This window comes from Mytilus galloprovincialis, chromosome 13 (assembly GCF_965363235.1).
Source record: "Mytilus galloprovincialis chromosome 13, xbMytGall1.hap1.1, whole genome shotgun sequence".
Classification (NCBI taxonomy): Eukaryota; Metazoa; Mollusca; class Bivalvia; order Mytilida; family Mytilidae; genus Mytilus; species Mytilus galloprovincialis.
Genome location: NC_134850.1, coordinates 66,573,785 through 66,598,053, shown reverse-complemented (window position 1 = coordinate 66,598,053; position 24,269 = coordinate 66,573,785). Strand labels below are relative to the sequence as shown.

Below are 24,269 nucleotides of genomic sequence, written 5' to 3'. Positions count from 1 at the left end.
CATAAGAGGAAGATTTGTCGAGGAACTATTTAAAAAATTCCCCTAATACTAATCACTTCTGTACATACACACAATTAGTAATGTCTGGTTTAAGCTGTTTTAATATTTTTCTGTACCAGTAATTAGGGAACATCTTTTGAAGTTTAATTCCTTATTTGATTTAACATGTTTAAAGACAAAAAAAATAGATCTAATTGAAATGCAATCGAATATTCAAATGCAAAAAGGTAAAAAAGCAAAGGATTTCCAAGGAAAATTATAAAAGGAAGGTATTTTTCAAATGACAAAATCAAAAGCTTGATTACGTAAAATGTCATAGTCCTGACTTGGTACAGGCATCTCTTTTTACAGAAAATGGTGGATTAAATCTGGTTTTATAGCTTGTTTAACCTATAACTTGTATGACAAGCGATGATTCCATAATAATGACAACAATGTGTGAACAAAACAAACAGACATAAAAGTTAAAAATGCCTACAATGGTGGTACAACAGTCAATATTGTATTATTATCTTGATCACTAGATTGTTAATTTGCACGATTTTATTCATTAAAAAAAGGAAGAGGGTGATTTGTATTTCTTTATTTCTAAAAAAGAAAGTAAAAATGCAATCACGGTACATTATTTCAAGATGCTGTCTTCAAATTGTCTTTCGTTTAATCGTTTATCGCTTTCCCTACACAAAGTTTAAGTAATAAGGAAAATTATGTATGTAAAGAGGGTCGAAAGATATCAGACGGACATTTAAACACACAGCTAGAAAATAAACTGACAACGCCATAGCTTAAAAGAAAAACACAAATAGACGAATAATATAGAGTACACAGAGCACACAACATCGAAAACTAAGGACTATGGAACACGAATCCTACCAAACACTGGGGTGATTTCAGTTGACCCAGAAGTGTAAGCAGATCCTGCCACACATATTAAACGTTGTTTTAAAATGTAGAATGGCAAAATCAAAAGCTAAAACACAACGATCGGCTAAAAAATCTTTTATATTACTGACTTGGTAGAGGTATCTCTTCTTTTTCTAGAATCAACGCTTCCTAAATCCGTCGCTGAAATGGACTCACCAGATTATATTCTATTGTTTCCTTTGTGTTCCTAATATCATTAAGTTTGAATTGACTAATTTCCTGATTTCTGTTCACTAATGCAATTATTTTTAAAAACTTACCTTTAATTTTTGTAATTTCTATATGCCTTCACTTGGAATCGAACCCGTCCATAAGTTTTGTAACTTGTTACTGACATTAACATATCGACGAAACCTCTGGGCTACCAATCGGTTACGATTTAAAAGTCTATTTTATATATATATAAATGAATATATGATATACATCGGTACAACGGACACACATGGTTTGTACCTTGATATATACATAATAGGTAATCGTATAGTATGAGTTGATAGCCACGAGGTTTCGCAGTTAAGATAAATGAGTTAAAGCTAAGGACTTGTCTGTTTAGGTTCGAATCCCTGAATTCTTTTTGTTGTTCCAAATTAGTCTAGATTTCCAGTGTTTGTTCTTGTTTTGAATGTTATTGTGGATATTTTGTGTAAAAAGGGATTTTGGTCGTTTATTATCGGATAATGGTTGGCTATTCCATATGTTTCAAAGGAAACAAAAATGGATTGCATAATAAAGGTCCATTTTTGTTTTATAAATTAATATTATATGATTTCATCTGTTTTACTACATAATTTTACAAATTTTAATTCGCAAATTCCTATGCTAGAAAATCGTGATATGTCTTGAATAAGGCTTATTGCTAGAAATTCCGGAAACATACTTATTATATGCACTATATATAACGTTTTTGTCGGGTTGTTGTCCCTTTGACACATTCTCCATTTCCATTAAGATCAATTCACATAGAAATAAGTTCGAATGTGTCTTATTTTGTAAAAACAGATAACATTCGGATGCCTGATGATATGAAGATCTTTAAGGGCAGACGTGTTGTGTTATAATATATTTGTATTTTTTTAAAATATTTAATTGTGATATCTAATTTATTGTAATGGATCGTTTGACACAATATCATGGTTAATTAAACTCACTTACAATACCTTCTAATTAAGAATAGACTTTAATTTTCAAAAGACATTATCACAATAGTTTAAGTGATAGATACAATGGATAAGCGTTGATTCATGAAAAACAAACCATTCGCCCTGCGGGCTCATGGTTTCTTTTTCAAGAATCAACGCTTATCCATTGTATCTATATCACATAACATGTAAAAGTATCACAAATAGGGGCACATCAGTTAACATTGTGTTACAATCTTTATCGCTATAAACCAAACAAATATGTCAACAAAGATAAACAAACTGGCACATAGAACAAGCACATAATCAAATATGAAAGACAATGATACATAAAAATTACCACAACACAACAACACAATAGGCGGAATGTACAAATATACAGCTAACCAAAAGTATATGATCGAAGTTAATTTTAACAGTAAAGGTTAATAATTTACAAAGACAAATGGAAAACATTATAACTTCTAATTAGGATGATAAACAAGTCAGTACCTAGAATCTATACTTTTAAACAGCCATGTATTATTTGTGAAGTTGATGCGGAATATATTTCTACCCGATGAATTGTTTTCAGAAAGAGTACGAGACGTTCCTCGACATTATCATGGTATAACAATTTCTGGCTCAGACACTTGTGCTACGAAGGTGGTTGGAAATTATAATTTCAGATTCAAAATAATCTCGATTGTCATAGATTCTGTATGTTTAAATGTCAATCTGGTATCTTTCGCCTTTCTTTTACAAGGAGGTACCTGTTGATTATTTTTTATTTTAAAATTGCACGTCGTCAATATAGATCTCGTACTTCTCCGATAAATGTTTTATGTTATTTTTTTGCAACATCATCAGTTTTAAATTTATATTTATACTTCAATAAAACGGCTTGGTTCAAGTTCACTGAATATTTTATTGATTCTAAAGAAAACAAACATAACGCTTAAAATCCCTTTATTTTTTCCTTAATACAAGTACGGTATTTTGAACGCACAATGAATATCATTTAATCATCCGGCGTCTTTATTCGGAAATAAAAATCAGATTAACCGATGTATTTTCCAAATTTACCTGTCGTTTTAACACTTCAATTTAATCACACATTTTTGTCAATAACCTCAATTAATTTTCCATACTACTGGTAAATATGATGTACCAAGAACTCAAGTACCCGTGACTGCAATAACTCGAAATAAAATATGATTGTCATGACCGTGATTTTACAAGGCATATCAAAATTGTCTAATGATGATGTTGCAAAAAAATAACATAAAACATTTATCGGAGAAGTACGAGATCTATATTGACGACGTGCAATTTTAAAATAAAAAATAATCAACAGGTACCTCCTTGTAAAAGAAAGGCGAAAGATAACAGATTGACGGGCTTCCGGTAACATGGCGATTGAATGAAGTGGTGTTTTTCTGCTCTCCGCCGTTTTTATGTGAGTTATGTGCTAGGTTTTAAAATATAAACAATAGATGATCCAGAAACAACTCTGTCTGTTTTAATGACATTTATCTGATAAAAATTCTTTAATTGCCACAAACATTATAGTTATAAGATCATTCGAGTGGACCGAATTCCAGTACTCGTGTAAACAGAGGCCAGTGGTCGGAATAGAGAACCGATACCTGAAATACATTTTGACGGTACTATACTGAAACAGCTGATACAATGGACCCCAGGGAACAAGAAAGGTATGAGACATTAAAACAAATGTACGAATCAAAGTCTGTGTCCGAATGCTTTGCAAGTTTGCACCTTAAATTAGAGGGGGATGTAGAAACTCTGAGAACGGAGGTCAAGGTATTAAGGGACAATGTAGAAAACCTTGAATATCACGAAGAAAAGGAACGTTTAAAGCTGGAGTATTGGGGCCGAAAATGGAACCTGGTAATAAGTGGTGTGAGGGGATCCCCCTTGGCCGAGATGACTAAAGTGACTGATGTTTATGTCCGGTTCTTCTTTGAAGAAACTGTAGAGATACCAAAGGAGCGCATAGAAAACATGCTATTCCAGGCCGTGCATAGGCTACCAGGAAAAGAGAGCGACAAGGAGAAGAGAAAGATCATTGTACGGTTCAATAGTCTAATAAATCGAGACGACGTTCTGGCTGCTGGAATGAAATTAAAACGTGGAAGTGGTTATAGTGTTGTACCTGATGTGCCACCGTCTGTTGCAAAACTACGATTTAATCTTCTAAATGAAAGACGTGCACTGCCTTCATCTGAACAGAGGAAAGTTCATCTAGTGTACATTAAAGATTATCCGTTTGTTATGCTGAAAAAAAAAGAGATCATCATAGACGTTTTAGCAGACCTTCTCGTAAAAAAAACCCCAACAACAACTTTTAACTGAATTAAACAAAAAATCATAAAAAAACAACTTCATTAGAACACTCATAGTATATTTTTTAGTATAATTGTATGTTATTACTTTGTTTTTTGTGTTTTTTGCCATTGTGTATTTGGAACTCGCTTTAAATTCGTTTTTTTTCTATGTTGTTAATTGAGTATCCCGGTTAATCTGCACATGGCTAATTTGCATATTATGTATCCCAGGTAGACATGCGCAAACAAAACAAGATGTTTTGACTCGTGCAAGCTATTCAGACAAAAACACTGATAGATTCATCACAGTAATATTGCCTACTCTAAACTAAATAAATATACAATATGTGCCTTTCGAGAGTATTTAGGCAAACCGTATTCCAGTTATGCAACCTGTTTGAACTGGTCCAATTAGTTTTATAAGTTTTAAACGTGGTCACCGGCGGTGTATCATAAAATCCACATGTCATGATACACATCATCACATGTTGCACTCTTTCCCTCTTTAAAAGAGCCCTACATATAAGTAACATTTCACTAAAGAGTATTTATAAACTATAGTATCTTTAAAGAAACATGTCAACCTGAGAGACAAGTCACAATCAAATAATTATCTGCTTTCCACAAAAAAGGGGGCACCCCTGTCAAAAATAACAAACACCTAATTAAAACTTCTGACCCTGAATCAAACACTATTAAAATTAACTGGGCAATAGATTTTACACCATATTTAAGGTTAAAAAAACTGTTCTTTTAGAGGCATGAAGAAAACAAAAAATAAATAAATAACAAATATTTAGATACAACTATATTTTGTTTACACAAATGGCTGGGGAAAAAGGAAACCCACTTGTATCTTAGTTACTTAATTTATTTGATTTAAATTGTATTACCATGAAGCGGGAGAATATTGGTAGTTATTGTTTAAATAGTTGGAAAAAGGCATTTTTATGTCATTTTTATTTCTCTTTACTTATTTGTACTTTATTTTTTTGTATTGCTCTGAATATGTTAATTGACTGTATAATTTTAAATCATTCATCTGTTACAATTGTAAGTGATGTAAAATATGGGTAGTTTGAAAATTGGTTGCATAAATTGTAGAGGCCTGTCTTCTGATAAAATAAAAAGAAGAGATATTTTTAGTAAATGTAGAGAAAATTATGATATGGTTTTCTTGGTAGATACTCACTGTAAAAAAGAACTTGAAAAGTACTGGCAGTCAGAATGGGGTTATAACATAATATTTGGGTCGCATACCACGAGCAGTAGGGGTGTGGCTATCTTGATAAGAAGCACTTTTTCTTTTGAAATTTTTGGACAGAAAGTGGATCAAGACGGGAACTATGCAGTTCTAGACATAAAAATTTTCAATCATAGAATGACAATAGCAGTGGTATATGGACCCAATGAGGACAAACCAGTTTTTTATGAAATACTCCAAAGAGATATTGAAAATTTTGGTAATACTTCAGTAATAGTGGGGGGTGATTGGAATTTACCACAAAATTATGATATGGATACATTAAATTATTTGCATAAAAATAATCCTAAAGCTCAAAAAAAGGTTAATGAAATGATGTCAGAAATAGATCTGGTTGATGTTTATAGGGAATTATACCCAGAGAAAAAGAGGTTTTCCTGGAGAGGACCTAACAAGAAGCAGGCAAGACTGGACTACTTTCTTGTCTCATCTGATTTTCAACCAATGATAACCTCGTGTGATATTGGTGTTGCATATAGGTCTGATCACTCACCCGTATCTCTGTCCATTCAATTTAATACAAATGAAAAAGGCAAAGGGACGTGGAAATTTAACAATGCTTTATTATACGACAAAGAATTTATTGCTAATACTAAAACTTGTATTGCTGATTGTATTGATCAATATAAAATAGTTGGTTCTGAAAATAAGGAAGAAATAGAATTTTCCATTTCAGACCAACTGTTTTGGGAAACATTAAAACTGATGATAAGAGGAAAAACAATATCTTATTCATCTTTTAAAAAGAAACAACGCAGTAGGGAAGAGGCAGAACTAGAAAGTCAATTGAACAATTTGAACAATAACGAAAACATCAATGATAAAAGGGAAGAAATTACACGTATTGAACTTCAGTTAAGGTCGTTAAGAGAATCTAGAATAAAAGGGGCAATAATGAGAGCAAAAGCAAAATGGCAAATTGAAGGAGAGAGAAGTACAAAATATTTCTGGAATCTAGAGAAAAGAAATTATATTGAAAAAGTAATACAAAAATTAACTCTAGATAATGGGGAAACTATCACTGATCAAGCAAAAATTCGTGCAGAACAAAAGTTATATTATGAGAATCTATATTCATCCAGGAAAACACTTATAAATAATACACACAGAGCTAATTTCTTTTCTCTGGAAAACCCATTTATCAAAATTCTCTCTGATGAACAAAATATTAATTTAGAAGGGGAACTAAAAAGCTTAGAAATTCATAATGCATTAAAAAATATGAAAAATGGTAAATCTCCTGGTCTGGATGGGTTTACAACTGAGTTTTATAAATTCTTTTGGCACGACATTAATCCTTTCCTACTGCGTTCTTTCTAAGAAGCATTTCAAGAAGGTAAATTATCAATTTCACAAACACAAGGTGTTATCACCTGTCTACCCAAAGATGGTAAACCAAAACATTTTCTAAAAAATTGGCGACCAATTTCACTACTTAATGTAGATTATAAAATAGTATCAACATGTATGGCAAATAGAATTAAAAAAGTCCTTGATCACCTAATTAGTGAAACTCAAACTGGTTTTATGAAAGGCAGATATATTGGTGAGTGTACACGGCTTATATATGACCTCTTGAAAAAAGTAGATGACGAAGATATTCCTGGCTTGCTTGTCTTGTTGGACTTTGAAAAAGCTTTCGACTCTCTTGAGTGGAACTTTATATGCGAAACCTTGAAATTTCTAGGTTTTGGTGACACAATAGTGAAATGGTTCACAACCCTTTACTACAATTCAAAAAGCTGCATTCAAAATAATAGCTATCTATCTGATGTTTTTGTAATAGAGAGGGGGGTTCGACAAGGGGATCCATTGTCTCCCTATCTTTTTATTTTATGTTTGGAACTGCTTAGTGCATCAATAAAATATGACAACAACATTAATGGTATAAAGATTAAAAATTCTGAATTTTTACTCAGCCAGTATGCTGATGATTCGACTTTGATCCTGGATGATAGTGAAGAATCTCTCAATACTGCTCGAAATAAGATAGACTTGTTTTACTCATGCTCTGGTTTGAAGGCTAATTTTGAAAAAACCCAAGTTATATGGATTGGGGCAAAAAGGGGCTGTGGTGAGGAGCTAAACACAAATAAAAAAATAATATGGAATCATTCAGGAAATTTCAAACTCCTAGGCATTCAATATTGTTTGTCAAAAGTTGATATATGTGTTGATAATTATTTAGAAAAAATTAAAAAAGTAAAAAATCTTTTAAGTGATTGGTCATTCAGAAATATTACTATATATGGGAAAATTGTAGTTGTGAAAACTCTTGCCCTACCAATTCTAAATCAATGTTTTACTGTTTTACCAGATCCATCCCCAGATATATTAAAGCAGATACAAGCTATGCTATACATATTTGTGTGGGATGGTAAAGGGGACAAAATTAAAAGAAATATACTTATCTCAAATTACGAGGATGGTGGTGTAAAAATGCCAAATATTGAATCATTTATAAAATCACTTAAGTTATCCTGAGTTAAAAAAGTTTAAGACCCCACAAACTATTCATCATGGAAGGTTCTTTTGGCAGATCACCTTGAAATGAATGGTGAAGAAAATATTTGGCATTTATCAAAATCAGCACTCAATAAAATTAAAGAAGAATTTAACCCTTTTTGGCAAAATGTAATCTCATCATGGGCCTCACTGTGTGAACCTCTGACCACAGCCCCAAGTGACATCTTGTCTCAACCATTGTTTTTAAATGAAAATATTATGATTGATGGAAAAACAGCTTTTTATAAAAGTTGGATACAGAATAATGTATTTTTCATAAATGATCTCATTAAGGAAAATGGAGAATTTTACAATTATGATGAATTTATTAGAAATTATAATATAAAAACAACTTTCCTAGAGTTCTATGGACTAATCGTGGCACTTCCAAAGGAATGGAAGAATGTTATTCATTCTCAAGTATTTCTCAAACTAAATACTGTCGGTCACAAAATTGTTACCGCCATAAAAACAGTTGATAAAGTATCAAAACATTTGTATAAATTTTTTCTAGATAAAATAAAGGAAACCCCATCACACATACAAGAGAAATGGAAAATAAAATTGGGAATAGATATTGTGGCCGAAGAATGGAATTATTTTTTAGCCTTCCCTTACTTATAACTGAAGATCCCACATTAAGGGCATTTCAATACAGACTACTCCATCGAATTCTAGGAACAAATATTTTACTTATGAAATGTAAATGTAGTGAAACAGAACTGTGCACTTTTTGTACAGAAACTAAAGAAACATACATACATCTCTTTTTTGAATGTAGATATATTCGAACATTCTGGCTTAATTTTTTTCAAAAGTTAGAAGATGTATGTAATGTAAGCTTTCTCCCAACCTTATCAAGTATAATCTTGGGTGTTAAATATCATTTATTTAAAGATATTCTTAATACATGTATTCTGATATTGAAGAGATATGTTTATTTATGTAGAGTTAGATTTACAGTCCCATCTGTTGCTGAAGCAATTGAATGGCTTAACTACTATTATAGGGTTGACATGGTCTCTATGAGGTTGTGCTCTACCAATAAAGCAATAAGAATAAAAGAAAAATGGTCAAACATTGATAATATTATTAAGAAATAGAGCTCAATGCAGATGTATTCTGTATTATTCTGTTAATGACTTTGTATTTTATAATATGTAACAAGTATGGTTAACTATATGTTTAGGAGTTATAGCAGAATAATCTGTTTGTGCATCTTTATTTGTAGATGAGATTTGAAAATGAAATGAAAATAATAAAATATATATTACAAAAAAAAAAATTGTCTAATACCAGTAGGTTATGATTGTTTATAAAGGGAAAAGAGTTATAAATCCTTCCAATCAGCTATTTAAAAGAAATTTCATTTAGTCTTTGGTGAATCCGACTAACTTATATCTAAGTGCAGAAAGTGAACAGGGTAATGATATGTCCTTGTTCGTGTACATTACTGTTTAAAAGTATAACTTTGTTTAATATTAATAGTTCAAGGGCAATAATAAGATTTTTTCACCAAAGATTGTTAATTTTTGAGTTACTGTTTCATTTACATACGCCCTGCACGTTCTTTTATTCATATCCAAAGTTAGCACGAAATAGTGTAATGTTAAGTCAGATAACCTCGATGCAATTAAGTTTTATTGATTTTGTTATCCTTATTTAATAACGTGTAGGTTAGTGCAACTTTGTGTGAACAAAAAATTTCTTTTATCAAATTCCTAGACTTAAAAACTTTAACAAATGAACAATGAATATTCAATTTTGAATAGTACATATTGAAAGTTGAATCAATTGATGATATGTTTACCAATGTATGACGATTTGCAATGCAAATGTGTTGAAATCTAACCATTACTTTCAAAACCTGAATAAAAAAAGAAACCAAGAAAGGCTCGTGTTGTACTAATTCAAAAAATGTCCCTAGCAATGCAAGGAGGTCCATGAACGAAAAGGCTATCTTGATATGTTTGAAAAAGATCCCAAGACAATTCATATCTAAAACATAACTTTAAACCCTCGCTTTGTTGAAGTTGTGTTAAGATGATTATAAAATCTTGTTCTTTTGAATTTTTGTTGTCTTAAACAAAATATATCATGGACATGTTTAGTTGTTGTATAACGCATGACTGTCTATACGTTTGATATTAAAATCAAATTGTTAAACAAATACAATAAATAGTTTGCAAAAGTAAATACAGACACAGGAGCTTAATCAAAATGGAATCATATCCTATGATCTGAACACGATAAATAATTTACATGATCAAGTAGTGGCACCCTTATTATTCATTATGCTAACTGAAAAAATAATGGATATACGTGAAGAGGAAAAGCTGCTGTTAAATCGATCAAGTTGATGGTAATCTAAATGCACATATTCAATATCTTTCAGACGCCTATAAATATAACGACTAGGTGATTTGAACCACTCGTAATAAAACATTGGAGATTTAATTAAAGCTCCCGACAAAAGAGCATCAACTGAGATGTTGTTGCCATTAAAGGGATACAAAGGATACCAAAGAGATATGCAAACTCATAATTTAAAAACAAAATGAAAATAGCATTGCCAAAAAAAGCAGAAAAACGACAAGAAGACAAACATTAATGTTTTACATAACTGGCATAGTTTTCCAGGGAATATCACTTCCACTAGTTTATCGTTATATGTGTAAATCATTACAATCGATTAAAAAATAAACAGGAAACTAATCTCTCTGGAAAAAAAAGATGAATTCACATCACAAATGTTCTTACAGCACCTGCTGCTGGCGTAAAATATTACTTATCGTTAGCACTTAGAAACTCTACTTCTATTGGTCATACAAAAACGAATGCCAACAATAACAACTTGTTAGCTTTAAAGAGAGACGAATGATACCAAAGGGATAGTCAAACTCATAGATTGAAAAGTAAATACATATATGGCTAAATATAAAAAGACAAACAGGCAAATAATAATACAGAAGACACAACATAGAAAAACTAAAGACTAAGCAACACGAACCCCACCAAAAACAGCGGGTGATCTCAGGTGCTCTGCAAGGGTAAGCAGATCCTGCTCCACATGTGGCACCCGTCGTGTTGCTTATGTAATTAAAAATATGGTAAATAGTCAAATTTAGTAGGTCACATTATGAAGAGGGAAGGGGATTGTAGTTACGACATTAGGAACATATCAGATATCATCTGTGAAATGGTTAAACTGTAACGATCAACCAATTCAAGGATTTGTATAGTAAGTCTTACTATACAAATCCTTGGGTCAACCAACTCGTGATGGCGTCCATAAAATTTACGAAGGGATGATTTTAACTTCACCATTTTGAACTCTTGGTTTAAGAGCCACCTTGTAAGCAGTAGTCCTCTATTCTTTTATGAGTTTGACTGTCCCTCTGGTTTCTTTCGTCCCTCTTTTAAGGAAATCATGATAGGAAATGCAAGCCCGGAAATACCGTATAAGATGTGTTTTATGAATTTATTTCAATATTTAATCATCAATTTGTTTGTCTGTTGAAACCTTTAAGATTTTTTCTCAGTCTTGTTTTGTTTTTATAAGGGAACGTCACCTAACAACTAACCGTGTATTTCAGACAGCAGTGCTTACTGGCCGTTTTTGGCACAACTTTTTAGATATTTTGGTCCTCGATGCTGTTCAACTTTGTACTTGTTTCGGCTTTTAAACTTTTGTATCTGGGCGTCACTAGTGGGTCTTGTGTGGACAAAATGCACTTCTGGCGTATTGGAATTTTGAGCTTGTTGCCTTTTGTTGGCTTTGTTCGTGTGTTTCTTTGTCAATTGTGTTCTCCGGTTTGCTTGTGTTAGTCCTGTGGTGTTGTGTCGTCATTTTGATGTTATATTTCACATGGCCATAAAATAGGGAGGTTTGGCATGCCACAAAACCAGGTTCAACCCACCATTTTTTCCTTTTAAAATGTCCTGTACCAAGTCAGGAATATGGCCATTGTTATATTATAGTTCGTTTCTGTGTGTGTTACATTTTAACGTTGTGTCGTTTTTTTTCTCTTATTTTTTAGTGTAAATTCACATTGCAATAAGACGTGTCACGGTACTTGTCTATCCCAAATTCATGTATTTGGTTTTGATGTTATATTTGTTATTCTCGGGGGATTTTGTCTGATGCTTGGTCCGTTTCTGTGTGTGTTACATTTTAGTGTTGAGTCGTTGTTCTCCTCTTATATTTAATGCGTTTCCCTCGGTTTTAGTTTGTTATCCCGATTTTGTTTTTTGTCCATGGATTTATGAGTTTTGAACAGCGGTATACTACTGTTGCCTTTATGTACTAAACTTATATGGAATTTACACAGTCTCCACGCGGTTGCTTTTAACCAATCATAGTCTTAGTAATGTATAGGAGGTAAGATAAATATATATGTGACTGTTGAGATGGACTCAAGTAAAAGAACTCCCTTGATAAAGCATTGATGCTAGTTATGCAATTAAACATAGCCAAACATATTTACATTTATTGTTTTCCTTTGTCCATTTACATGGGGTTAACGTTCTACCGGTCTTACGTTTCCATAATCAAATTCATAAACTAATGAAAGACGCAATTCTTTTTTCATGCTCTCTCGTCTTTTTCTCTCATAAGCATACATATAAGCCAACAAAGGACACGTCTCAGTTCACGTGTTGATCAACAATAAAATAGAAATAGACACTCCAAATAATCGTTAATACATTTCAATGTATATGTTCAATAAGAAGAATAGAGATAAACTCAACAGCAATACTTTGAAATTTTACTCATCATTATCAATACACTTAAAAGTAAAATATTTGAATGGATTTATTTTAAGGTAGTAATGTGAGTAGTTGTATTGTTTATATTAGTAGACGAATTCAAGTTCTTTTAAAATAATAACATATTTTATATTGAAACAAAACTATCTATTATTTTGTATACGCAATACACTTTCATTGAACGTTAATATGCATACCACTACTTAACTACGGAAGCGGACTTTGCAAATGATATAAACATGATAAGATAGTGTTTTTAATAATAAATGGAACACATAAGACCAAATATGACAAATGATTTTAGTTTCAGTTATTATAAATGTATTTACATATATATAATTACATCATTAAATATGAAAATAACTGTTTCTCATATGTGTCTTTCTCTTCACTTTTAACTCTTCCACATCATCTTTATTAAAACCTTTCGACAGTCCCTCACCATATTCTCATGTATTAACATAAAATACAGGGTCTTGCAAGTAAGGTATTTTATAAGATGAATGTTGTATTCATTTAGGGTTAGAACATTTAAAAATGCATATCGATATTTAGTGTTCATTATTATGATAACAATATGATTGAAAAGTTATACATCGAACTCGACGCGTCATTTTACGGTACAAGTGTCCACAAAATTATAAACGGCATTGTTAGCTTTTAAAGCAATGGACACATCGTTGGATAACGCGACCAACATTCCGTCCTTCGTAGTTGTCGCACTCTGAATTGTATTTTTATCAAGGTTTTTGCATTGATTTAAAGAACATTATTTATTTCCGAATTCGATCTCATAATACACAACGCATGTTAAACCCGATCTGTCAATACAAACACGCGTCAGATATTCTTAGATCCAACCGTATCAAACAGTAAAGTCAAATCTAGACAAAGTGCCAATTGATACGAATCTGTCCCTAATATAAACTGGCGTTAGCGTATTAGTTGTCTTTTTCAACAGCATGATGTTATATATTATAAACCCCACTGTCAACACTCTTTGGACCAGCATGTTTCATATCTGTTTCTGATTGTCCACTCATACTATTTGAATTATTTCTATGAAGACCTTTGATTTCAAAATTAAAGTTCTCAAGATTACTGGGTATTGTCTCACTTGTGTCACTTCTACTGTTCAGAGCTGGAACGATAAAAATATAATAATACAATAATAACACGCATATCTCTCCTTTTATTTTTATATCAATCCTTTAGAAAATACACAAATTTATGTTGTATCATCCTATTGCCAGAGTTGTATGCCCATTACCTATATTTTTAAATAAATGCAACATTAGGATATCGCTGTTCAAAAGTCATCAATCGATTATGAATTGTAACAGTTGTTTGAACCAAGCTTTTTTGTTTAATCATATTTCGATTTAATTGTTATGTTTCTTTGACTGTTTTTTTTTGTCTTCATTACCGTTTGGAATCATTGATGTTTTTTTCTTATTTTCTTGTTTCGCAAAACAATATATCGGATTAAAGTAAAATCACAAAAGTTCCAACGAAAATTCAAAACGGAAAGTCCATAATCAAATGGCAAAATCAAGAGCTCAAACACATCAAACGAATGGATAAAAACTGTTAGCATGCATTTGTTACTCTCCATAAAACATCCATCAATATTCAAGCTCAAACATATAGTGTAACACTATTCAACATGTATCGGTAACAGATATAAATAGACCGTTCAGTATGTTAACAAATGTATTGTGAGGCCACACCGGAATCTGGTATACTTACTTTATACTTACTTGAAACATGCATAGACATGTATTCCCCAGATTGTGAACTAGTCGAAGGTACTGCGTCTACAGAACATAAAACGATACTCAACAGAAGGAAACTATTGTTTGCATTATGTATAAGGTCAACTGAGTATACTGCTGTTCGAAACTCATAAATCGATATAAAACAACAAATCCGGGTTACAAACTAAAACTGAGGGAAACGCATTAAATATAAAAGGAGAACAACGACACAACATTAAAATTTAACACACACATAAACGAACTAAGCTTTAGACAAAATCCGATGAGAATAATAATTATAACATCAAAACTAAATACATGAATTTGGGATAGAAAAGTACCGTGACACGTCATAAAATATTATTATTAATTAAGTTAATTATAGTCTTTATTTCTAACAAATCTGCTAAACGATTTTTTTGTAAAAAGAGAACATCCCATATACTGCATTCCCTTTTGATCCAAAATCTTCGAAGTAAAATATTATTTCAATATTGCATACAACGGTTGTATATATACTTCCTATATCTATTTACTTACTTACTTTCTTATCTTCTGCATCCCTAGTGGGACATAAATGTATATATAATCATTATCATATTATTTCAGCAAGTGATTAATTGAATTAGAGCACTTGCTATTGCTGTCAGGTTAAATTCAATCTGACAATTAAGATTTATGATTCTCACCTTTTTCAGATTGAGTTTGATAGCCACTAGTATCCCCTTGGTGCTCTGGAAAACAAACAAAGAGCAATCAATGTTTTGTTGCCGTATGTTTAGTAGTTTAGATAGTTCAATCCTACTAAAAACACCTTTTACATGTGAGTTTATATTTTGTTTTGTTAAAATATATATGTGGATATATCAACAAGAAGAACGTGCTGTGTTGCTGCTTTTATATCTCAATTATAGTAGTTTGAAGTACAAGAAAACAGGCATAAAGTGTAGTTGAAGATGAAATCGTTTGTTTAAGAAGAAATGGGAAAATGTTCATTAATATTTTGAATTGTTTAATTTTTTGTATATCGATTCCTGTATAGCTGATCATACAGGTTGCATTTTTCTCATTGTTGTGACGGGATAGTGTTCTATAATCATCGCTCGCCAACTGGTCATTGGTAAAAACATGTCTCATTTGTTATCGTATCTCATTTTCCTATATATATAACACATAATTTGCCAGTTTAAAAGTATGAAAAGATGTTGTTGGAATCATATTGAATTATGACCAAAATCAGATAATTTTTGCAATAAAAATGCCAAAAGACATAACATCAAAAACACTAAACACTTAAATAAAAAAGAGACCATTTGAATCAACTCAAACGTGTTGATGTAAATAAAAAGTATCACCCAAAGTAACAAATCTTAAAAACAAAATATTGAACAAATACCTTGAACATTCGAAGTAAAAAGCTGAAAAGTATGAGGTTCAGAGTTTACTGTGACTGGACTACAAGTTGCAGATAAATTCAAATTGTTATTTGTGTTGTAATTTATTCCAGAAACGTCTATGGAAAGTTTTGGAATGTTCCTTCCACTATCATGTTCTGATTTAGTTTCATCGTGAATAGATGATACAGAGGATGTCAGTGAATCTTTGGTGTTTTTATCATGCTGTTTTGAATCATACATATCTGTATCTTCTTTACAGAATACTGAATCAGTTGAGCTTTTATGGTCTGCATACATGTTATTCACTACTATATCGGATATATTTTCTTCATGGCATCCTGAATCAACAGACTCCCGCGGTTCCTCGGGCTTTGGCGAGAAAGTTGGACATTGATGAGAGGTCTCCCTTGTTTGATAGTCAGCCACATTATTTCCCTTATTTGTCATCAGTTCGATATTGGCATTGTCAGTTTTGTGCTTAAGCAAAGCCTCTCCAAGTTCAACGTCATTTTGTCGTACATCATCATTTTCTGGTTGTACGTTGCCTTTATTAAATATAGTAAAGATATTAAAATATTACGAACATGTATATTATAATTAACTTTCACGAAAGTGTTTTATTTAATATTTTTATATTAAATATTTTTATTCAACATTAAAGGTTCAAATCTCCGGCTATCTCATAATATGTCATATTGAATGAATGTATTTCAGTAACCTCTGTGAACTTTCATGTTTTATTATTGTGTTCTGATAATTTGCATTCTGTCTACAATTCACGTTGTCCTAATCGAGTTCAGTAACAATCATATATATGCAAGTATAAAAAATCAGTTATAGATTCTGAAGGCAAGTACAAGGTCTGTAGAAATTGCCAATTAAAAAGTATCACATCATCAAATACAAGACATAGTGTGGAGATAATAGCTGTACAGTTAATATAAAAATTTCCGAAGTAAAAATATACCATTATTTATGGAAAAATTATAGAAAACATACCATGTGTCCAACAGATTCCAGCAAGAACAAATCCCGATCTTTTAACACAAATCGCTATCGTTACCAATGATAGTCATTGATAGTAGTACGACCAACGCTACGAGAATAACAATGCTGCAAAAATAAGTGTAGGCTGAGTTAGATTGGCTGATATTCGGGTTTTGTGTTACGAATTCCTTTTTTTTTTTAAATTTGACTACAATTCGTTCTTGTTGTTTGTACATTTTTGTTTTAAAGTATTCCAGTACAGAAAAAGCTACAATATACCTTATGTGATAAAAACTTTTAAAATCAGAATTATATTTTTTTAATCCAAAAGGATGAAAGATATTGTTGGATAACATGCGCAGATAAGGTGCTTAATGAGGTAATGGTATGCACGAAACATGCTTAATGAGAAATAATTATTGCCAATATTATATATAAAGATCTTTCGATTCCTAAGTAGTTTTTGTTTTGTTTTATTCAAAGTATGTCTAGTCACAGCGGGTTGAGTACACGAGATATGGTAAAACACAAACGTATACTTAAATCTTTAATATATCTTGTGTTATTATGTTATATTAACGCTGTCCAGTAAAGAAATAGAACCAGGTTTAATCCACCATTTTCTACATTTGAAAATGCCTGTACCAACTCAGGAATATGACAGTTCTTGTCCATTCGTTTTTGATGCGTTTTGTTATTTGATTTTGCCATATGATTATGGACTTTCCCAATTGATCTTCCTCTAAGTTCAGTATTTTTGTGATTTTACTTTTTACATGCATTGACAGCAGTTTGGAATAAGTCGTCGTACATTAAGGCTCGTTACAAAGGGTCGTATTAACACCACACTTTTTACTCTGATTATAAAATGTACAAGTAGTATATACAATGTGAAATATGGACAATAGTGAGCAATGGGAAATTTCATTGTCTATATTTACAGAATTTCATTTTTTAGAACAAGATGCGTTTGGTGGTCTACTTAAAGTAAAACTTAAAAAATGTTATTTAGAACAATTTCACTATGAATTAATAATTTTGGATGTAAAGCGTTTTCCGATTGGCTGATGTTGTTTTGTTTATCAGCTCATAGACATAATTTTGTCATGTGACCGTGATGTCATCAACGTTTTTCATCGTTTACGCCGGTTCAAAATAGTATTTAGAATTAAATTATAAGGAATGACTGTAGTATTCTTTTGTTTATTCGAATATGACAGAAAAAAATGTGGTGCACACTTTAAAATAACCCGCGTACAGTGTGCCCCACATTTTTAATGGTAATTCTTCATAGACAGAAAACATATTACAGTTATTCCTTAAATGTTTTCTTGTTAAGTAATATTCTTACAAAATGATCAATAGATTGTCTTTTTCTTTTGACTTTTGTGGATTTACTGGCAGAGCTGTAAAGAAATATTATATTTGATAAAAGTCAATAAAAAATATAAGACAATAAATTCAATGAATTATATATGATATATTTCAGTTAAAATCTGGGAATTTTTCTAAACAAAGTAATATTTCTGAAGCATGAATAGATCAGAGTCCTTTAATAAGTTGGAGCGTATTTTTTTTTCGGTCCAGAGCAACGTTTAAGAGAGATAAAATACTATAAATGCACGTATAAATAATTTGTTCCATTGTTGAAACATTACATAAAGTAAATTTTGAAAACTTAATCTACACAATGTATTCCTCGGTTCAAATGTTATTCAACAAGTCTATTGAATGAAGGAAGCGCTTGATGTACACATAAACATAAAAATCTGTATATAGAATAACCTAGCAATTACATCTACGTACTGCCTTTTAATTTGATAGTCATATATATGTTTTATACTGGCTGCAAACCGGTATTCGTTTCAACTGTTATGCTCGGGATGAATAAGTTATAAAAGCAATTTACGTGATATTTTTATTCAGTAAAAGACATGAATTTGATAGTTAGGTAAAAAAGGGGGATCGTGATTTAATAAGTATTTTTTCATGTAGTGCTTTGCAGACTGTTATTCATTGTTTTCTTCGAGATTTTGTCAGTATCTTATTGACTTTATAGTCTTAGAAAAATTACTCTGTAAATAATTGGATTCAATTTATCGACAAACAAGCAAGTATTAAAGATTAGTATCACATATGATATAATATTAAGATGATGTGAAGAATGAATGAATTGTACATACGTAAAAATGTTGATGAAGAAATGATTTCAGTAATTATATGAATGCTCTTAGACGTATCCTTCTCAATGGTATCGCTGAAATAAATAAGACAGAGTGAAGGAGTACAAAGAGCAGAAAACATGAATGGATGTAAATCAAAGGTAAGGATTATAAGTTAACATTGACCGTTTAACCTGAGAGTTGGCAGTATGTTACAATGGTCATTACTGTAGATCCTCGGTGTCTATCACTTACTGTTACATGTATACTCATTTGAAGAAAAAGCATATTAAATATGTAAAGTTTTATTATTTATGATGATTATATGTACGAATATATTTATCCTGCAATTAGCCAACTATTGTACAAATAACAGGTAAACAAATATTTTTTTTGTCTTTAAGTCTCATGTGACCCCACTTCCATGTTGAGCAATTGGTCATATGAATATTTATGTTACCTAACCAGTTCATTTTGGGATCCTCTTCGCGGTCCGAGTTTCAACTTAGTCGATTGCTTTGAAAAATTAGAGACAATGATTTAGATTAAAAACTAAAGTTTCAAGTGTTGGTAGTTATTTCAGGATACACACAATAAATGTACATTGTCAAAATATATATTTTAATTTGTACTCGCTACGAAACAGGAGAAAAACTCGACGGAGTCTCGCTTTTCACCCTATTTCTAAAGATCATACAAATAAATTTTATATTTTCCGACAAAATACATATATAATATTGTTTATTTAGCAGAAACGCTCATCTGATATTCCAAGTTATTATATACTTAGTCGTAAATACAGATAAATTGTATGTGTAATACAATCAATGGCAAGCGTGCTGTATAAGCCACCCGTGATGATATCGATATCAGCACGGTTGCAAAAGCTTTATCACACCTTTAATCTGTATGACGTTCAATATCACACACTGTATCAACCCTCAACCAATATAATCCCTCGAGCAGAGCTCTTGGGATTATATTGGTGTCTCGGGTTGATACGGATGCGATGTTGAAAAAGCCATATGATATTCTTTATTTATACATGTTAGGGAGCTACCATTTGATTTTTAGGGCGGGGGGGGTATAGGATTAAAAATTTTGTCCTGCATTTTTTTTCTCACTCTGTTCGGTCCTGCCTTTTTTTTTTAGTTTATCCTGACTTTTTTTGCCTAAATTGTCGTCCTGACCTTTTTTTTTTGCAAGTGTCTCATCCTGCTTATTTTTCACTCAAAACTCCTGTCCTGCCTATTTTTTTTCAAATTTCATCCTAGCCCCCCATATATCTGGCGTATAAAATTATAATCCTGGTACTTTTGATAACTATTTGCATAAGGTTGCAAGCAGTATGACGTTGATAAAAGCTAACTGGAAGTGACCTTTTGTAAACCGGAAGTAGCTAACTTTTGTAATAAATTATTGTAAAAGTATGTAAAACCATATATTTTTGGAATCTACGTCAAGTAAACTATAAGACAGTACCGGAAGAAACATATTTTGAACCGGAAGTAAAAAATGATCTCCCTTATTTATATTTTATTGTATAGAAACCTTATATTTTTGGAATCAGCGTACAATAAGTTGTCATTTGACGCTGAAATTGACATTTAAAACCACATTTTAATATTTTCATATAAAAAAGATCATTACTGGTGGAAAGACAATCAATGGTTCTCTGATCAATTGGTTTTTAATTGATTTTGTTATCCTTATTTAATAACGTGTAGGTTAGTGCAACTTAGTGTAAAAAAAAAATTCTTTTATCAAATTCTTAGAATTTTGTCATACTTAAAAACTTTAACAAATGAACTATGAATGTTCAATTTTGAATAGTACACATTGAAAGTTGAATCAATTGATGATATGTTTCCCAATGTATGTCGGTTTGCAATGCAAATGTGTTGAAATCTAACCATTACTTTCAAAACCTGAAAAAAAAGAAACCGAGAAAGGCTCGTGTTGTACTAATTCAAAAAATGTCCCTAGCAATGCAAGGAGGTCCATGAAAGAAAAAGCTATCTTGATATGTTTGAAAAAGATCCAAAGACAATTCATATCTAAAACATAACTTTAAACCCTCGCTTTGTTGAAGTTGTGTTATGATGATTATAAAATCTTGTGGCTTTGAATTTTTGTTGTCTTAAACAAAATATATCATGGACATGTTTAGTTGTTGTATAACGCATGACTGTCTATAAGAATAAAAAAAAGTTTCAAATAAAGCCAATACGAAGAACTAATCAAAGATACATGTACTACGTTTGATATTAAAATCATATTGTTAAAACAATACAATAAATAGTTTGCAAAAGTAAATACAGACACCCTTATGATTCATTATGCTAACTGAAAAAATAATGGATATACGTGAAGAGGAAAAGCTGCTGTTAAATCGATCAAGTTTATGGTAATCTAAATGCATAAATTCAATATCTTTCAGACGCCTATCAATATAACGACTAGGTGATTTGAACCACCCGTAATATAACATTGGAGATTTAATTAAAGCTCCCGATAAAAGAGCATCAACTGAGATGTTGTTGCCATTAAAGGGATTCAAAGGATACCAAAGAGATATGCAAACTCATAATTTAAAAACAAAATAAAAATAGCATTGCAAAAAAAAAAGCAGAAAAACGACAAGAAGACAAACATAAATGTTTTACATAACTGGCATAGTTTTCCAGGGAATATCACTTCCACTAGTTTATCGTTATATGTGTAAATCATTACAATCGATTAAAAAATAAACAGGAAACTAATCTCTCTGGAAAAAAAAGATGAATTCACATCATAAATGTTCGTTAGCACTTAGAAACTTTACTTCTATTGGTGATACAAAAACGAATGCCAACAATAACAACTTGTTAGCTTTAAAGAGAGACGAATGATACCAAAGGGATAGTCAAACTCATAGATTGAAAAGTAAATACATATATGGCTAAATATAAAAAGACAAACAGGCAAATAATAATACAGAAGACACAACATAGAAAAACTAAAGACTAAGCAACACGAACCCCACCAAAAACAGCGGGTGATCTCAGGTGCTCTGCAAGTGTAAGCAGATCCTGCTCCACATGTGGCACCCGTCGTGTTGCTTATGTAATTAAAAATATGGTAAATAGTCAAATTTAGTAGGTCACATTATGAAGAGGGAAGGGGATTGTAGTTACGACATTAGGAACATATCAGATATCATCTGTGAAACGGTTAAACTGTAACGATCAACCAATTCAAGGATTTGTATAGTAAGTCTTACTATAGTAAGTCTTACTATACAAATCCTTGGGTCAACCAACTCGTGATGGCGTCCATAAAATTTACGAAGGGATGATTTTAACTTCACCATTTTGAACTCTTGGTTTAAGAGCCACCTTGTAAGCAGTAGTCCTCTATTCTTTTATGAGTTTGACTGTCCCTCTGGTATCTTTCGTCCCTCTTTTAAGGAAATCATGATAGGAAATGCAAGCCCGGAAATACCGTATAAGATGTGTTTTATGAATTTATTTCAATATTTAATCATCAATTTGTTTGTCTGTTGAAACCTTTAAGATTTTTTCTCAGTCTTGTTTTGTTTTTATAAGGGAACGTCACCTAACAACTAACCGTGTATTTCAGACAGCAGTGCTTACTGGCCGTTTTTGGCACAACTTTTTTGATATTTTGGTCCTCGATGCTGTTCAACTTTGTACTTGTTTCGGCTTTTAAACTTTTGTATCTGGGCGTCACTAGTGAGTCTTGTGTGGACAAAATGCACTTCTGGCGTATTGGAATTTTGAGCTTGTTGCCTTTTGTTGGCTTTGTTCGTGTGTTTCTTTGTCAATTGTGTTCTCCGGTTTGCTTGTGTTAGTCCTGTGGTGTTGTGTCGTCATTTTGATGTTATATTTCACATGGCCATAAAAGAGGGAGGTTTGGCATGCCACAAAACCAGGTTCAACCCACCATTTTTTCCTTTAAAAATGTCCTGTACCAAGTCAGGAATATGGCCATTGTTATATTATAGTTCGTTTCTGTGTGTGTTACATTTTAACGTTGTGTCGTTTTTTTTCTCTTATTTTTTAGTGTAAATTCACATTGCGATAAGACGTGTCACGGTACTTGTCTATCCCAAATTCATGTATTTGGTTTTGATGTTATATTTGTTATTCTCGGGGGATTTTGTCTGATGCTTGGTCCGTTTCTGTGTGTGTTACATTTTAGTGTTGAGTCGTTGTTCTCCTCTTATATTTAATGCGTTTCCCTCGGTTTTAGTTTGTTATCCCGATTTTGTTTTTTGTCCATGGATTTATGAGTTTTGAACAGCGGTATACTACTGTTGCCTTTATGTACTAAACTTATATGGAATATACACAGTCTCCACGCGGTTGCTTTTAACCAATCATAGTCTTAGTAATGTATAGGAGGTAAGATAAATATATATGTGACTGTTGAAATGGACTCAAGTAAAAGAACTCCCTTGATAAAGCATTGATGCTAGTTATGCAATTAAACATAGCCAAACATATTTACATTTATTGTTTTCCTTTGTCCATTTACATGGGGTTAACGTTCTACCGGTCTTACGTTTCCATAATCAAATTCATAAACTAATGAAAGACGCAATTCTTTTTTCATGCTCTCTCGTCTTTTTCTCTCATAAGCATACATATAAGCCAACAAAGGACACGTCTCAGTTCACGTGTTGATCAACAATAAAATAGAAATAGACACTCCAAATAATCGTTAATACATTTCAATGTATATGTTCAATAAGAAGAATAGAGATAAACTCAACAGCAATACTTTGAAATTTTACTCATCATTATCAATTCACTTAAAAGTAAAATATTTGAATGGATTTATTTTAAGGTAGTAATGTGAGTAGTTGTATTGTTTATATTAGTAGACGAATTCAGGTTCTTTTAAAATAATAACATATTTTATATTGAAACGAAACTATCTATTATTTTGTATACGCAATACACTTTCATTGAACGTTAATATGCATACCACTACTTAACTACGGAAGCGGACTTTGAAAATGATATAAACATG

At 31.6% G+C, this 24,269-nt stretch overlaps 1 long non-coding RNA gene across 1 annotated transcript; it reads right to left on the bottom strand.

Annotated features, from left to right (window-relative positions):
- Positions 1–14,727: 14,727 nt before the first annotated feature.
- Positions 14,728–17,156, bottom strand: LOC143056843 (uncharacterized). The gene is made up of 4 exons (XR_012972535.1): positions 17,083–17,156; positions 16,083–16,628; positions 15,376–15,420; positions 14,728–14,746 (listed from the first exon to the last, which is right to left on the bottom strand). It is a non-coding gene; the product is annotated as an uncharacterized LOC143056843 (long non-coding RNA).
- Positions 17,157–24,269: the final 7,113 nt, after the last annotated feature.